This window comes from Anabrus simplex, chromosome 4 (genome assembly GCF_040414725.1).
Source record: "Anabrus simplex isolate iqAnaSimp1 chromosome 4, ASM4041472v1, whole genome shotgun sequence".
NCBI lineage: Eukaryota > Metazoa > Arthropoda > Insecta > Orthoptera > Tettigoniidae > Anabrus > Anabrus simplex.
The window spans coordinates 197,933,674-197,952,533 of NC_090268.1; the positions used below are offsets into that span (position 1 = coordinate 197,933,674).

An 18,860-nucleotide genomic window follows, 5' to 3' on the forward strand; every position below is an offset into this window, starting at 1 on the left:
TCAAAAAAGCACGTGAGTTTGTTTTCAAACAAGAGCACGTGGAATTTTTCAATTTGCCGCCACCACATAGAGGGCAGCACTGTTCTCTCTGGATTAAAGATGGCTGCTTGTCGAAAAGCATTTTTCAAATTATCCGCCACCACATTTCAAAGGTAAGTAGCTAAAGAGGGCAGCACTGTGCTCTATAGATTAAAGATGGCGGATGACAGCTATCAAAAAAGCACGTGGCTGTCAAAAAGCACGTAGATTTGTTTATCTCGAGCTAGTGAGGTTAAGTTGGTAGCACTAAGGTTTAGGCCCGTCAAGATGGCAGCACTGCCGATGACAGGTGACGCAAGAGGGCAGCACAGTGCTCTGTGGTTTAAAGATGGCGGATGACAGCTGTCAAAAAAGCACGTGGCTTTGTTTACCTCATGCTAGTTAGGTTAAGTTGGTACCACTAAGGTTTAGGCCCGTCAAGATGGCAGTACTGACGTTAGCGATGCGTTGTTGTCGATGACAGCTGTCAAAAAGCACGTGGCTTTGTTTAAAAATCTGTCAAAAAGCACGTGGCTGTCAAAAAGCACGTGGCTTTGTTTACCTCATGCTAGTTAGGTTAAGTTGGTACCACTAAGGTTTAGGCCCGTTAAGATGGCAGTACTGAGGTTAGCGATGCGTTGTTGTCTGTCAAAAAGCACGTATCTGTCAAAAAACACGTGTTTACCTCGCGCTAGTTAGGTTAAGTTGGTACCACTAAGGTTTAGGTCCGTCAAGATGGCAGTACTGAGGTTAGCGATGCGTTGTTGTCTGTCAAAAAGCACGTGGCTTTGTTTACAAATCTGTCAGAAAGCATGTGGCTGTCAAAAAACACGTGGCTTTGTTTACCTCATGCTAGTTAGGTTAAGTTGGCACTACTGAGGTTTAGGCCCGTCAAGATGGTAGTACTGAGGTTTGCGATGCGTTGTTGTTGATGTGAGCTGTCAAAAAGCACGTGGCTTTGTTTACAAATCTGTCAAAAAGCACGTGGCTGTCAAAAAGCACGTGGCTTTGTTTACCTCGCGCTAGTGAGGTTAAGTTGGCACTACTGAGGTTTAGGCCCGTCAAGATGGCAGTACTGAGGTTAGCGATGCGTTGTTGTCTGTCAAAAAGCACGTGGCTGTCAAAAAACACGTGGGTTTGTTTACCTCATGCTAGTTAGGTTAAGTTGGCACTAGTGAGGTTTAGGCCCGTCAAGATGGCAGCAGTGAGGTTAGCGTTGCGTTGTTGTCGATGACAGCTGTCAAAAAGCACGTGGCTTTGTTTACAAATTCAAATCTCGCGCCAAAATTCAAATTTCCCGCCAAAATTCAAATTTCCCGCGGGTGGCGGCGGCGGCGGCGGAGGAGGAGGCGGGCGGAGGCGTGCGGCGGAGGAGGCGCCAGAACTCTCCCATTATACTACTGTTATACCCTTCCAATCTATAAGTTGGGCTCCGGCTGCTAATCTCAGGGTCAAATACGGGTGATCCCAGATGATGTTTCGAAAAAAGCAAAACCTAAATTAATGGGCAGGAAAGATAGAGTGTAAATAATAATAAAAAGATTATGAATGAGAACCTTTTGCAAAACTAATTTATTTTAAACTTTGAAGAACAGTAAAAAAGATAATTGATAAAAATTTCACAAGGTCAACTGATGAGAAAACCCACAACTAATTCACTTGGATATTACATGATTCTGTTATATCTTGCAAGTCTTATTGTTCAATTGAGCACAAATGCATCACTTATTAAATTTATTAAGTCGGTTTGTTTTAAAAAAATCATCATTTCCACTCATTTACTCTTTGACACAATACAACACACTCACAAAATCTTGAAATCCTAGGAAAAATACACATCGAGTGGTTTAAAGTTCGTTTACATAATTTTAGCATGCATCTTTACGGACCGAGCTCGATAGCTGCAGTCGCTTAAGTGCGGCCAGTAACCAGTATTCGGAAGATAGTGGGTTCGAACCTCACTGTCGGCAGCCCTGAAGATTGTTCCCCATTTTCACACCAAGCAAATGTTGGGGCTGTACCTTAATTAAGGCCACGGATGCTTCCTTCCCATTCCTAGCCCTGATTGGAAGGGATAGACAAGGAAGAGGGAAGGAAGTGACCGTGGCCTTAAGTTAGGTACCATCCCGGCATTCGCCTGGAGGAGAAGTGGGAAACCACGGAAAACCACTTCCAGGGTGGCTGAAGTGGGAATCGAACCCACCTCTATTCAGTTGATCTCCCGAGGCTGAGTGGACCCCGTTCCAGCACTCGTACTACTTTTCAAATTTCGTGGCAGAGCCGGGAATCGAACCCGGACATCCGGGGGTGGCAGCTAATCACACTAACCACTACACCACAGAGGTGGACTGTGTTACCCTTTACAAATTAAATTAAACTTTATTAAATCAAATTAAATTAAAACAACTTAAATAAAATAATCATTTTTGCCGACATATTCCTACATTTTACTACTGCGAAACGAACACGGACTGAACGAGTATATCTGATCTAATTTACTGACATGAGTAGACCCAACCAAAAATTCAATCTCATAAACAAACACAACATATATTCCACTACATTCCACCAATAAGGAAATTATACGTTAACAAAATCACACTAACAATAAATGTGTAGTGAAGGGCCCTACGAAATATAAACAAACACAATCCTCCAAACACGTATAACTACACTGGCTTTACTGCAGTGGGAACGGAACCCCTGCCTCAAAGACATGTCAACCATGTGGAACTGAGTTCACAAACAATACATCACAACAACCACAAAACGGAATTTGTGTTGTCAAATACACATACAAGAAATATACATCACAGATGTAAACAACTAAATCCATGATGACAACCAGCAGTGAAAAACCCAAGTCCAATAACCTGGTCGAGAATTGAAGCGATGTCCCTCAAGACATCCAATTACAGCATATCTGAAATACCGAGCTCGATAGCTGCAGTCGCTTAAGTGGGGCCAGTATCCAGTATTCGGGAGATAGTAGGTTCGAACCCCACTGTCGGCAGCCCTGTAAATGGTTTTCCGTGGTTTCCCATTTTCACACCAGGCAAATGCTGGGGATGTATCTTAATTAAGGCCACGGCCGCTTCCTTCCCACTCCTAGCCCTTTGCAGTCATGTCGTCGCCATAAGACCTATCTGTGTCAGTGCGACGTAAAGCAAATAGCATATCTGAAATGCCCTTACTTCTAGCTAAAATGATATTCAGATGACACTCGTGCTGTGATTCTAATTAATCAATTGGAGCTGTGTAAAATAATATCTTAATTAATCTTCAATGACCCTGTCTCAACTCGATATAATCGTTCACATTCAGACGCAGTCACTAGGAGCCTCGTAACTTGAGAGTAAACATATGCCTTTCAACGCTCTGCCGTAATACACATGACAGCATTCCTCTAGCTATATCTATGATAGGCAAGTACATATTCAGTCTTCTTCAAAATACCTTCTAATCTGGCCTCTCTCAGGTTCTCTAAACATCGGCTGGTTCAATATCTCATCAGTATTAACATCATATTCCTCAAAACAATATAACCCGGAATACATAATTTCTTGCATCTATTATCAATTTCATGATGTCTCATCTCATATCTCTCACTTATGTTCTTCCCCCTCACTATCGTTCTGAATGTTTAAAATATATAATATCTCAACAAATATCTAAATAAATACAATAAAGAAACGTCGAAAAATATGAACTACCTCACAGCACAGATCTTTACCTCGACCAAAATCAAGTCATTTATCCTCATACAAGACTTTAAAAAATATAACCTGTAATATTCACTAATTGTCACTGGTTCGAGTCCGCAGCACAATACTGATGGGTCTTTCTCGAAGAACAAAAAAGATACTCATACAACATGCCATACAATTAACGTGCTCCCACAAACTACTTCAAATGTACTTAATGCCATCTAATCTTTATCCCAGTTACATTAACACACGCTAATATACCATTAGAAGAAGATTATTTCAACACACGCTCAAGAATATATTTCGAAGATAAAATCAACACCATCACTCAAAAATTGTATACAAAAATAAACACCCCCAAGGCATTAGTACAACAAAATAACTTATACTTCTAGCTGGCCCTTGCTACATAATTCACTCAAATAAGTTTGAATATTAGATGCAATAAATGACTATGTGCAAATTTATTTTTACAGATAGAAGTGGTAGATTATAGAGTAAATAAAATCAGATGCACTCATCCTTGTCCGCATCGTTCCATGATTCAGCAATGCACCAGTTCAGCCATCAGGTCGGCCCTTCGATGCTACGCTCACACCATTATGACACTGGAAATACGGCAGTCCTTAGAGCTCTCTTCCATGGTTCTTCTTCTGATGTACTCCGTCCCGAAGCAATTCGATCCATGGCACAGTTTGTAGATCGCGTCTCGCACAAGACGAAGTACATCGGGTATAGAAAATAAACAGTATCAATTATCACACAACTTCAAGAAACACAATAAAACAATTCCCCCCACAATTCCGTCCATGTAACAGTTCAGTCTGTAGCCTATTCTCTACCGGAATCTAGCAGTTAATGTTAATTACAAGTTCTAATTTGATTCGCGTCTCCATTACTTATGAAAGTTCACACTCCTTGCATAACAAATAGCTCGGTAGTTCATACAACTACACGTATCAAATTTTGAAAAATCAACTATTAAAACTTCTCTTATGGGAAAATTCCTGCGGATTAAGTTCGTGTCACCAATGTTACAGATACGTGATTATAAGAGTCTTATTCACATTTCATAATCATTTCTGCTGGATTCCAACCTTCCTTCGTAGCGTTAATATTTTGGCAAAACGGCTACCATACCAGCAGGCGCGGTTCTGCCTTTAGGTCACATGGTCGTGTGCCCCTCCACCGATTAAAACTATTATAAAAATCAGAACAACATTATTCACGATTACTGTCACGACCGCCTTCAGTGAGTTCAAGAGGCTATGATTCACCATGGTTGTTCTTGTTCTAGCAACCTTGGACTAAAATAGGCAACATAGTAAAGGTCTAATCCCGGATTGGACCGACTCGTTCGTATACATGAACATCATCCCCTCATTCTGCGAGCTGTGAGGGGTAAAGGGGGTAATGGCAAATTCCATTGACCCGGTCACAGTATTTCGACGACGTGACACTTCAGCGCTAGTTCGTATTTTGAACTTACTTCTACAGCCTACTAGATAGCACCCAGCTACACTTTCTTGTCGGCATATGTATTATTAACGCGCGCAAAAGTAGTGTTTGTAGCAAACCTGTGCTTACTTTGTACGTCTGTTAGATTAATCGTGTCCATCGGTATCGATGTTCATTGTAAGTCTGAAAAGGTGTGAAGATTAGTGTGATGTATCTGAGTGTATTCCTCTGCGAGCATAAGTGTTTAAAAATGAATCAAGTGAGCTACTTACAAACAAAATCTCTTAATTACGAAAACAGATTATTAGCTAAAGAAATAGGCCGATCAAGACCAGAGCTTAGCATAAATCGTTCAAAGATAAAAATAGAACCTACAATCGAAGTTTCATATACAAGAAATAAGAAGGTAGATGATAGATAGATATTTATTTCAATAATTAATTCCAATGAGCCAAAGGCTCATACAGAGGAATTGTACAATGAATAATATATTCAATGGCGGATTAATTTAAGATTAATTTAATTGATTTAATTGATTCCTAGTGTTCCTAATATGTTGAATGTGCCCCACCTATTTCTATCATCACGAGCCGCCACTGCATACCAGTTACTCGTTTGCGCGCTGCATTGTGATTCGTCGGTTCAAAATTTTCGCCGGTAGGTATCTTCAGCTCTGTCTCATCTCGTTCTCAAGTTTCTCTCTCTACCAAATGAAAAATTCCAGTGCCCTCTACGATGCAACATCCGCCAATCCTTTACACGTGTAACTCGGAAGACATGATTCAGCCTGCCGGATTTTCACACGCATCCTGTTTCAATACGAACTATTCTTTCTTATATATTATTTTCTCATTACATCTTATTCCCATGACATGAACCAATTGGGTTCAACGTATTTTTTGTTTACGGAAAGTCCACTTAAGGAGGGAAGGGGTGGAAAGAAGTGAAGAATTAGCTGAATTCTTTTTTTTTTTTTTTTGTGGATACTTATATCTCAAAAACCGAAGATGTTACAGACGTGAAAGTTGGTATTTTGTTTCTCCTTTAAAAATAAAGAAACACGTACTATCTCTTTTCGGAAAATCCACTTAAGGGGCTGAAAAGAATTGAAAAAGCGGGTGAATTTTAAAAATGAGAACTGGTATACCTACAGTATATGTCAAAAACTTAAAATGTTACAGACATGAAACATGGCATATGGAAAATACTTTTAAAATACAGGAACACGCATTTTCTTGTTTTCGGAAAAGTAACTTAACAGGGGTGAAAAAAGTGGTGAATATTTTTATGAGGATGATACCTCAGAAACTGAAGAGGTTGGGGACGTGAAAATTGGTATTTGGAATCTCCTTTAAAAACACGTATTGTTTTTTTTTTCTTTTTGACTTGAGAGAAGACTGTTTCTCACTTGTACAGTTCTATGTCACATGGTCATCTTAGCCCCAAAAGGCAATACCACAAACGTTGTTTACAAAGTGTTTCTGGGGTAAATGAAACTCAGTTTCTCGGTGAGATTTTATACTTTAGGGATTATCAGATAATGTCTTAGTACAGTAGCGAGGAACGGTTACTTCTTTCAAATTACGAAATCCACGCGAGCAAAGCTGCGGGTAACTGATAGTCTTTCTCTAAAGAATGCATAAAAATTTATCATGGTTATCGTTCTAATGGCACTTAAGACATTCATTATTGTATCGTAGCATATGCAACGAAATGTTCACAGACGGAATTTAAAAAATATATCTTTCTTTATATACGTAACTAGCTGCCGCCCCGGTTTCGCACGGGAGTAGTTATGAATGTGAGGTGGTAGGCTACTCTTAACCAAGGATTTGTACTATTTCCTTTTATACGACATTAGTCGCTGTTCTTCCAGTAGTGGACGCGAAAGATTTCGTTTTAATGTAACACGCAAAAGAGCCACGTAATGCTGTCCATGAGGAAAACATTCTCCACTGAGTTCAAATCCAGCCACGCTATGTCTGACCCTATGCTTTGTTTATCATGCCAAAGCAGACTGTTACCGCGAATTGTACTTTCTTTCTTAATCATTTTACCCTCCAGAACTGCTTTTCCCTCGGACTCAGCGAGGGATCCCTCCTGTAATGCTTCAAGAGCAGTGTCCTGTGGCGTGAGACTTTGGGTCAGGGATACAACCGGGGAGGTGGACCTGTACCTCGCCCTGGTGGCCTCACCTGCTATGCTGAACATGGGTCTTGTGGGGGATGGAAGATGGAAGATAGAGAAGAAAGAGGGAAGGAAGCGGCCGTGGCCTCAAGTTAGGTACCGTCCCGGCATTTGCCTGGAGGAGAAGTGGGAAACCACGGAAAACCACTTAGAGGATGGCTGAGTTGGGAATCGAACCCATCTCTACTCACTTGACTTCCCGAGGCTAAGTGTACCCCGTTCCATCCCTCGTACAACTTTTCAAGGGCAATGAACAGCTTCTTAGCTATCGACTGCTGCGTAAACTGAGCAATAACTTGAACCTAAGCAGTGAATTTGGAGTCATCCTTTCTCTGTCCTGTGACAATCGAGAAACACTTTGTCGGTCTTATATTCGCTTTCTGTCTCGACATGATGTGTTATCATAGAACGAAAAATCACTGGAAAACTATTCATTATTGTACCGTAGCATATGCAACGAAATGTTCACAGACGGAATTTAAAAAAGCCGAGGTGCTTGAAATTAACAGTAAACCTCCAAACACATCCTCCCCACCCCACAATCTCAACTCGACTGTGTAGCCTGTGCAAGGAAATATTCACATAGGGAATTTAAAAAATTCAAAGTGCTCAAATTACAAGGGAAACCCCAAACACATCCTCCTCTATCCGCAATCTCAAGCAGACTGTATAGCCTGTGGAACGACATGTTTACAGACTGAATGAAGAAAAGCCGAGATGGATCAAATTACTTCGGAAACTCCAAATAGACTGTCGAATGAAATGTTCACTGACGGAATTTAGAAAAGGCGAGGTGATTTGAGTGAATAGCAAAAACACCTGTGTTGTTGTTGAGGGCGAATAAGTGAGACTCCCAGGTCGAAAACTATGCCCTTATACTCATCTGTTCCCGAGAAGTACCGATGAGTTGGAAAAGTAACTGATTTTGCACTGACAGGGGAAAGTAAATCTGACTAAGAGGCGGTATTTGCCTCTCGCCAGAGAAGAAATTCCCTCTTCGCTGAGCATTAAGTTAAAATTTTGAGTCGGAGAGCTATTGGGGGTGTAAGAGAAAATGCCTCCCTTTTAAAAAAACGGCCCCTTTCAGATTGCTCTCTTCATTAGCCCAGCTCCTCTCCTTTCAACATCTATGCCATCACGCTACTCAAGGTCTCCGCGTTTCCATACTGAACTGGGAATCGTGACGTTAATTCAAATAATGATCTTCACAAGACCACATTGTTGGCTTCGAAACCACTTGAATTAAGCCTGTTAATTACCGCAACAGGCCAGTCTAGCTCGAGCGGTCGAGGAGAGAGGTTGCGTAGTGAAGTGCGTGCTGTAAACATGGTCGGCATTGAACAGTACCGGGCCGCTATTGGGAAATGGCAGGCAAGGCAGAAGAAGGAGACCAGGAGTGGATTGGTGATAAGTACGGACGGATTGAAAATGAGTGAGGCGGTGCTGGTGGTGACAGTGATAGCAGTGCTACTGGTTATTGGGGGGGTGGAAGTAAACCCAGGCCCAAATACCAGTGGAAAATATAGTACGGAGGATTTGGCCGCACTCAGGGTGGTTGTAAGTGAAGTTATGCAGGAAAAGTGTCAATGGGATAAGGTGCAGGAAATAAAGGACATGATGGAGGAGCAGAGAAAGGAGATAGGGAACATGAAGAAATGGCTTGAAACGAAGACAGAGGAATCGAGCAGGAGAGTGGTCAATAACGAGAAAGAAATCGAGTTATTGAGAGGGGAAGTGAAACATCTGAAAGAGGAGGTGATGAAGATGAAGAAAGAAGCGGAGGGGTACAGGCAGGAGAGATTGAAAAAAGCCATATTTATATATGGAGTTGAGGAAGGGGCGAGAGAGAGCAAGATTGAGCTGATATATAAGGTGGTGGAAGTTATACGTGATGCAATGAAGATAAACTTTAGTGAGATAGACATAGATGATGTAGAGAGAGTTGGTAAAATCAAAGGTCGGAGGCCAATTAGGGTTAAATTGTTCCAAACCTTAATGGCAGAAACTGTGTTAGGTAACAGCAAGAATTTACAAGGGCTGAAAATAGGGGTGAAAGGAGACATGGGAAGAGAAGGAAGTGAAAATATGAAGATCTTGAATAGGCACCTATGGAGAGCGAGGAACCAGGGGCTAAAGGCCCGAATAAGAGGTCTGAGGTTGGAGGTGACAAACGGGCGATGGGTTAGAGTACATTCAGTGACGAAGCTAAAGGAAATGGACGAAAACGAGAGGGTTGAGGGTGGTGAGAGGACAAGGCAAGATGGGAAGAAGAAAGAAGAAAAGAAGAGGAGGAGGGACGTGGCAGGAGAGCAGAGCATCTCGGAAGAGAATGGGCAGTGCAGCCGGGAGACAGAAGATCAAGATAGTGAAGTGGACAGTGAGAGTGAGCAGCAAGAAACTGGGAGAGTAGAGTGTAGAGGTGCAGTGAGCAAGAAAGGACAAAGGAAGGTGGATTCAGAAGTCCAAAATAGTGAGGGGGTGAGTGGGGGTGAGCAGCAAGAAGGGGTGAGAACAGGGTGCAGTGGTGTAGTGAACAAGAAAGGTCAAGAGGAGACAGATCGACAAGAAGGTAAAAAAATTATGAGTAAAGTCAGAAGTAAGAGCTTAAAAGACATATGGGGAAAAGTACGTAAAGGGATGGAGGATACAGAGGGAGAGAGGTCGATAAATACTAGAAGTAAGAATAGAGGGGGAGACCTAGAAGGGAGGGAGAGAAAGTTATAACTATATTGGAAGATAGGATGTGTGAATATTGAGGGACTAAGGAACAAATTAGGAAACAAGAAAGTTCGGGAAGTAATTGAAAGTTTTGATGTTGTGGCACTCTTGGAGACGTGGTTGGAAACAGGGAGGGAGATTTCATGGAAGGGGTTTGAGATAAAATATAAATATAGAAGAAAAGAGAGGAATAAGGGACGAGCACCAGGAGGGATGATAGTTCTAATTAGGGAAGAAATTAGTGAAAGAGTAGAGGATATAGAGACCGATATGATGGAAACCATATGGCTGAGATTGAATTTGGGAGGGAGTGAGGGAAGGAGGAAGAAAATAAATCTAGCTTTTGTTTACTGCCACCCTAGTAATTCAGCATATGCAAATAAATATTTTTTTGAAGAGTTATTGGTGGATATTGGTAGGATAAGGGGAATGTATCCAGGTGAGGAGGATATGTTGTTATTTGGGGATTGGAACGCGAGAATAGGAGAACAGAGCCCAGTTTATAGTAGGGAGGATGGAATGTGTTTGTTGGAAAGTAGAAGGAGTGAGGACAAAATTACAAATAGTTATGGAGAGAAGCTCCTAGAGATGTGTGCTGTGGGAAATTTGTATATTCTGAATGGGTGGATAGAGGGTGACAGGACGGGGAAATTGACATATGTTACGGAGAAGGGGGGTAGTGTGATAGATATGGTTTTAAGTTCGGAAGGGATGATTGAGGAAGTTGTAAGTATGGAAATAGGAGATTGGATTGAATCACACCATTTTCCGGTGAGGGTTATGCTGAAAAGGGAGGAAGAGAAGTGTACAATGAAGGAAGATGAGACAAAGGATAAACGAGGGAGTGGTTATAATAAGTATAAATGGACAGAGAAGGTGGGCCGGGATTGGAATAGGGTAGTAAAGGAGGAGCTACATCTTCTGAAATATGGGTGGGAAGGGGCGTTAGAAGAGAATAATACTGATAAAGCCTTGGAATTGTTGCTACATCCAATAAAGATGATAGCGCAGAAGGTGAAAGCTAGAAAAGGAAATAAGAAAGAGGGAGAAGAATGGTTTAATAGGGAGTGTGAAGGATTGCGGAGGAAGGTGATGGACGCGTTAGGAGAATATAGAAGGAAAGGTGGGAGCCAAGAAAGGGAGTTTTTCTGTAGATTGAGGAAGGAGTATAAAAAGAAAATCTCTGAGACAAAAAAGACGTGGTTAGAGGAACAAATGGAAGCCATAAATAATGACTGCAAGACAAACAATTTTGAGAGAGTTTGGGATAAGATTAATAGAATTATTAAGGGTGGAAGGAATATAGAGAGAACGAGTATTGAGGAAGTGCAATGGGTCAGGCACTTTGATGAATTACTAGGAAAAAAGGGGGGTGATAGATGGAGAGGTTCGGGAGAAGAAGTAATTTGGAGGAATAGGGGAGTGGCAATTTATGACCTGGATAAAGAAATCACAAGAGAGGAAATCCGGAGAGTGATAAGCAGAGCCAGAGCGAAGTCGGCCGGGGGGTGTAATGGTATAAATAACAAGTTTTGGAAGGAAATTAGTAAAAATGAGATAATGATAGAGGGCATGGTTAAACTATTCAATAGGATATTTGAGGGAGGAAATTACCCTAAGGAATGGGAAACAGGAATTATATGCCCTATATACAAGGGGAAGGGTAGTAGGAACAATGTGAACAGTTATAGAGGTATATCTCTGTTGGATTCTTTGAGTAAAATATATACTGGGGTGCTAGCGAACAGAATAAGCGGGTGGGCGGAAGAAAATGAAATTTTGACAGATTACCAAGGGGGATTTAGGAAAAAGAAAAGAACAGTGGATAATATAATGATAGTAAAGACTATTTTAGAAAAGTATAAGAATATGGCTAGAAGTACGGTTTATGTAGCAGCAATAGATTTTGAGAAAGCTTTTGACAAGGTGAATAGAGAGGCCCTACTAGAGAAATTAGGTAGGTTAGGGATTTCGGAGAAGATGTTGAGGGCAGTGGAAGGAATATATAGGGACGTCAGGTTTTGTGTAAAATTGGGAGAAGGGAGAATGAGTGGACCATTAGAGTCCAAGGTGGGTTTAAAACAAGGATGCAAGTTATCGCCAATACTGTTTATTTTATTTATCAACGATATTTTAGAGGGGTTTGGGGCAGAAAATTGGGCTGTACCAGTAATTAATGGTTTGGAAGTACCAGGACTGATATTTGCGGATGATGTGTTATTGATGACGCTAACTTCAGGGGCGATGAATAGGGCCTTAGAGTCAGTGATGCTATTTGCGAGGAAATGGGGATTGAAAATTAATGGAAATAAGTCTAAAATATTGGTAGTACAGGTGGACAAAAGAAGAAAGATAGAAGGGAATTGGGTAATTCAGGGAGAAAGATTGGAACAGGTAAGGAAGTTGGAATATCTAGGAGTTATTTTTAATGATAAAGGAACTTGGAGTGACCAGATCAAAAGAGTGAAATATAGAGGATTGGCAGCCTTAGCCTCAGTCAGAAATTTGCTACTCAAGTACCCGGGGATCAGTTATAAAACACTGAGACTCGTGTTCAGGTCGGTAATCGTTGGGAGGGTATTATACGGAGCAGAAGTTTGGGGGCTGGATGAGAAAAGAGAGGAACTAAGAAGGATTGTTAGTAGTTTTGCTAAGTTAGTGATGGGCTTACCGAGGTGTACAGCAAATGTAGGGGCGGAATTAATGTGTGGGGAGGATTTGGAATCAGAGGGTGTGAAAAGAATAGTTAGATACTGGATGAATTTAAAAAGACAGGAAGGTGGGAGAGTATTACAGGCAGCATATGTACAGCAATTTAAGAGCATGTATAAGGGTGGATGGTTAGAAAAAATAAAGGGATATTTGGAGAGGATAGGATTAGGACACCTGTGGGGGGAGGTTTGGTCAAAGACAGAAGTGAGAGGGATGAATATACTGGAAAGGAGAATTAGAGATATCCATAGGCAGAAATTATTGGGGGAAAGCAGACTAAGAAATTCGCTGACTGTTTTGACGAAAATAGAGGAGATAGCAGGGTTGAATATTAGATACGTCGATAGGTCAAAACGATATGGGATGATGTGGTGGCTTTTAGGTTTGCCAAGGAATACAGGCTGGTTACAGGGGAGGGATAAGACAAGGTGTGTACTTTGTGGGGATGTGAATGATGAGTTTCACTTGCTAAGAGACTGTGAGGTAACGAGGGGGTTAAGACATGGATTATTGAGTGCCGAGCATCGGGAAATATTGGGGAGAGGGGATGAGAACGCAATACTGAGATGGATTATTAAACAATGGGAAAAAGGGGTGAATTGAACAGGTATTTTTGTGCGACAAAAAAGGCCTGCGAGAGTAAAATGAAGGAGAGTGAGTTAGAGGGTGGGCAGGGGAATAGGGGGGTGGAATAGTTATCTGTATAAGGGAAGGGGATAGTATGTTAAAATTCTAATGGATTAGGGAATATAGGGACTGAGTACTTAGTTAGGTGGAGTTGGGTAAGAGGACAGGATTGCATGGTCTGTTTGTTTTAAAGTTAGCTGGAATGCAAGTGCTGAAATGCTGAGTGTTGTTGTTTGATTATTGATCAGGTGTAGGTCAGTAACAAGAATGTGACGCAAGTACAGAGCATAATAAGGACACTGGATGAACACTGAGTGAGTGAACTGCTTCAGCTAATGGCTGCTAATTATTCTTATTATTATTATCCTTATTATTATTATTATTATCCATTTTATTATTATTATTATTTATTATTCATTTTATCGTTATTATTATTATTATTACTATTATTATTATTATTATTATTATTATTATTATTATTATTATTATTATCATTATTGCATGTGAACATGTATAGGGGCGAAGTCGCCTGTTATGTTCAATAAATGTATGTATGTATGTAATTACCGCAACTTAAGAAAACAAGATTATCCTTCCCACTGATAACATAAATGTTGCCTTATGATTTATGCACCTCAAGCTGGACTATTCTCTTGTTTATCAAGACTCAACAACTGGGATACCTTCTCTAACATGTTATGTTTTTCAGTCAGACACACCACATCATTTTAACTGGTTACAATCTAACAGTGACTTTATAGGTGCTGTCTTATGTTTTAGATGGTTATAAGCACCATACCTTCATCATTTTAATGTTACATTTAAAAGTTGCCTTAGTTGGTGCATTTAAATGTTGTATATAGATACGCCTTATGTTCTACAAACCTCAGGCTGGACTACTTTCTCGTGTATCATACCCTAACTATTGTTACCCTCTCTGTTTTGATTTCATTGTTTTAACTTTTGACAATTTAGCTTTCAACATTAATCCTTGTATTTGCTGCCATGTGTTTTATGTTTCAACTAGTCATAGTTTAACATTTGTCTTGTAGGTGCTATCATGTGTTATATATTGCTATTCGATAAGTTGCATTTTGCTCAATTGATTTGTTGGCTGATGATGACGCGCAATGAGCGTCGAAACTAGTACCAACCTTCTCTAGACGTTATGTGATATATATTCACATCAATAAACATTCATGGTATTGAAAAGGTCCGCCTCTGTGGTGTAGAGGTTAGCGTGATTAGCTGCCACCCCCGGAGGTCCGGGTTCGATTCCCGGCCCTGCCACGAAAATTTGAAAAGTGTTACGAGGGCTGGAACGGGGTCCACTCAGCCTCGGGAGGTCAACTGAGTAGAGGTGGGTTCGATTCCCACCTCAGCCATCCTCGAAGTGGTTTTCCGTGGTTTCCCACTTCTCCTCCAGGCGAATGCCGGGATGGTACCTAACTTAAGGCCACGGCCGCTTCCTTCCCTCTTCCTTGTCTATCCCTTCCAATCTTCCCATCCCTCCACAAGGCCCCCGTTCAGCATAGCAGGTGAGGCCGCCTGGGCGAGGTACTGGTCATTCTCCCCAGTTGTATCCCCAGACCAAGAGTCTGAAGCTCCAGGACATTGCCCCTGAGGCGGTAGAGGTGGGATCCCTCGCTGAGTCCGAGGGAAAAGCCGAACCTGGAAGGTAAACAGATGATGATGATGATGATGATGGTGGTATTGAAAAGGTGGACCTTTAACATTTTCATTTTACTGTGATCCCAGTTCAATACGGAACAAAATGAAGTTTCTAACTTTCAATGAAAATAAGTCATACTGTTAATGAAGCTGTTAGTGCATGATTTTCAGCCTTTCTCAAAAGTAGTGCACTGCAAGTAGGAAGCTACTTGACTACCAGAAAATTAACAGTGATGTTATCCCTAAAAAGTTAATTCATAGTGTACCGACTGTTGGTAGGACTCAACATTTTATATGCTGAGCCGATTTGTAGAGCTCAAAGACGCAGTAAGTGTAACAACAGCTTTAAGCAGTAAAACCTTTCCTGTACTTTCCGAAGAAGCACAGAAAATTTGAAAAAATCTCTACACAGTGTTGAAACCATTTGAAGAATTAACAGAGAAGCTTAGTGGAGAAGTATATCACAGGGTCCGGTACCGATGCTATTCCACTGACACGCGTATTATCATCGGCATGTAAGTCTATGTTGAGACAGAAATCTGTGCCCCAGTGAAGTCTGTATTGGAAATTTTAAATCAGGAAATTGCCACAAGATACAACAATACTGAACTTTTCAGAACTCTATCTCTGTGTACGCTCTTGGACACCATATAAATTAAGCCTGGATTTTCAGATACAGTTGCCGCGGGAGCAGAAAAGAAACATCCACTGGAAATGGTTACAAAAGGCTTTAAACAAGAAAATCAGCAAGAAAAACAGTCATCAGCACCACAAGAAGCGTGTTTATACATCTGAAAGATGACGTTGATTCAAATTTCCCGAAAAACGCATTAGCGTGGCGCTAGTAGCCGCTCCATGACGTTGCATATCAGGTTTGCTTTAAATACGGGCTGTACTGTGCGAGAGCGTTAGTTACCGATGAGATTGGACGACGTAACTGTGAGTGGGTCAAGAATGCCTTTACGTCGACGAGGAGACCAGCATCAACAGCTCACTGCGCGCAGCTGCGGTTGAACGAGGCCGTATAATAGGGCTACTTGAAGGTGGATTTTCCTTCCGCGCTATTGCAGAACGACTTGGCAGGGATGTCTCCACTGTGGATGTGTGCTGGCAGTAGTGGTCACGAGAAGGTACGCTCGAAAGAAGACCGGACTCCGGACATCCCCATGGCACCACGGAGCGGGAGGATCGCCGTATTCGGAGTATGGCTGTGGCGCAGCGGACTGCGCCTCCTGCAGCAATTCGCGCGGTAGTTGGCACCACACTGTCGCAACGAACTGTTTGAAATCGGTTACTTGAAGGACAGCTCCGAGGCATTCCACTTAGCCCAAACCACCGCCGTCTGCGACTTCAGTGGTGTCAAGCGAGAACTCATTGGAGGATGAAGTGGAGGACCGTTGTGTTTTCCGATGAAAGCCCGTTCTGCCTTGGTGTCAGTGATGGCCGTGTATTGATTAGGAAGAGGAAAGGTGAGCGCCTGCATTTCACCTGTCCGTGGGGTCGACACACTGGACCTACACTGGGAGTTCTGGTCTGCGGAGCAATTTCCTACGACAGCAGCAGCACTCTCGCGGTTATCCCACGCACCCTGGCTGTAGACGTGTACGTCCGTCTGGTGATTCGACCTGTTGTGATGCCATTCATGAACAGCATTCCCGGGGGTGTTTTCCAATAGGACGCCCTCATGCCGCTGTTGGAACCCAACGTTCTCTAGAGAGTGTCGATATGTTGCCTTGGCCTGCTGGAACTCCGATCTGCACCCAATTGAGAACGTATGGGACATCATTGGACGACAACTCCGACCAAGTGTAACAGGCATGGCACTCTATCCCACAAGCTGACATCCGGTACCTGTACGACACAATGCATGAACGTTTTGCATGCTTGCATTCAACAGTCAGACTATTACACCGGTTATTAATGGACCAGCATGGCATATTTGCGAAAGCTTTTCTTGCGCGGATATTAACCTGTAGTCTTGTACATTTAATGAATTAAATATGTTACCTCGAGAAATATATTGCCAAAATTTCCGTATTCTACATTCCTTATTTCATGGTGCTTGGATATTTTTCCGCCAGTTAATTAATTAATTAATTAATTCGTTTACGGTCCAGGGTTGTTTTTCCCCTGGGACTCAGCGAGGGATCCCACCTCTACCACCCCAAAAGGCTTTGTCCTGGAGCGTGAGACATTTGGTCGGGGATAAAACGGGATAGGAGGACCAGTACCTCACCCAGGCAGCCTTCCCTTTTATGTTGAACAGGGGCCTTGAAGGGGATGGGTAGATTGGAAGGGATAAACAAGGAATATAGGGAAGAGGGAAGGAGGCGGCCGTGGCCTTAAGTTAGGTACCATCCCGTCATTTGCTTGGAGGAGAAGGGGGAAACCAAGGAAAACTATTTCGAGGATGGCTGAGGAGGGAGTCGAACACTTCTCTACCCAGCTGACCTCCCGAGTCTGAATCGACCCCGTCCCTGCCCTCGTACCACTTTTCATATTTCGTGGCAGAACCAGGAATCGATCCCGGGCTTCCGGGGGTGGAAGCTAATCATACTAACCACTACACTGCAGAGGTGTCCGACTCGTTGGCTCAATGGTCAGCGTACTGGCTTTCGGTTCAGATGGTCCCGGGTTCGATTCCCGGCCAGGTCGGGGATTTTAACCATAATTGGTTATTTCCAATGGCTCGGGGCCTGGGTGTGTGGCGTATTCAACATTAGAAATCATCCTAGCTAGGGCCCTCATCTTCGTAGACATGCAGGCCACCTAATAGGCCGTCTACTAGAAAAAGACCTGCACCAGGCCTCTCCGCAGGCCATACGCCATTATTAGGCCTATTATTACCGCAGAGGGGGACATAAGGTATTTGTAAGTAAAAAAAAAAATACGCATTGTGTATAGTTATATCTTTGAAGTTGTAGATTCAGAAGCGGCACAGTAACTCACTACAGAGATGGACCCTACCAATTCTAGTCATTTTTGAGAATAGGAAGAATTACATCCGAGGATTCAGAAAGAAGTAATTCGTAGAAATTAAAATTCCAGGTCCCACCGAGATTTGAACTCGGATCGCTGGATTCAAAGTCCAGAGTGCTAACCATTACACCATGGGACCGCACATGCTGGAATACTTATCGCTGTCTTATCTCACTCTACAAAGGCTTTCAAGGTTGTAATAATTGGAGTGAGAAGTATGAAACGAGATTGCTGATCGTTCTGTAAGTAATTGATATGATTGATGGCTCAGGATGATAAACAGTTGATGCATAGGGATAGTTCAAGAATTCATCGTAACTTGATTACATACATCACCATTATAGACCGTTATGCATTTCAGCGTTCAGTCTGCAAGCCTCTGTGAATTTACTAAATGTCGCCACAATACTCTATTTGCAACTAGTGTTGCGGCCTCATCTAATTCTATAAACTTACTTCTTATCTTTAAATCATTAGAAACTGAGTCTAACCATCGTCGTCTTGGTCTTCCTCTACTTCTCTTACCCTCCATAAAAGAGTCCATTATCCTCCTAGGTAACCTATCCTCCTCCATTCGCCTCATATGACCCCACCACCGAAGCCGGTTTATGCATACAGCTACATCCATCAAGTTCATTCCTAACTTAGCCTTCACCTTCTCATTCCGGGTACCCTCCTGCCATTGTTCCCAACTGTTTGTACCAGCAATCCTTCTCGCTACTTTCATGTCTGTTACTTCTAAGTTATGAATAAGATATCATGAGTCCACCCAGCTTTCGCTCC

The 18,860-nt window shown here is 42.2% G+C and overlaps 1 non-coding gene across 1 annotated transcript; it reads right to left on the reverse strand.

The window, feature by feature from the left end:
* Positions 1-18,144: 18,144 nt before the first annotated feature.
* Positions 18,145-18,216, reverse strand: TRNAQ-UUG (transfer RNA glutamine (anticodon UUG)). The gene has a single exon. It is a non-coding gene; the product is annotated as a tRNA-Gln (tRNA).
* Between the last annotated feature and the right edge of the window lie 644 nt (positions 18,217-18,860).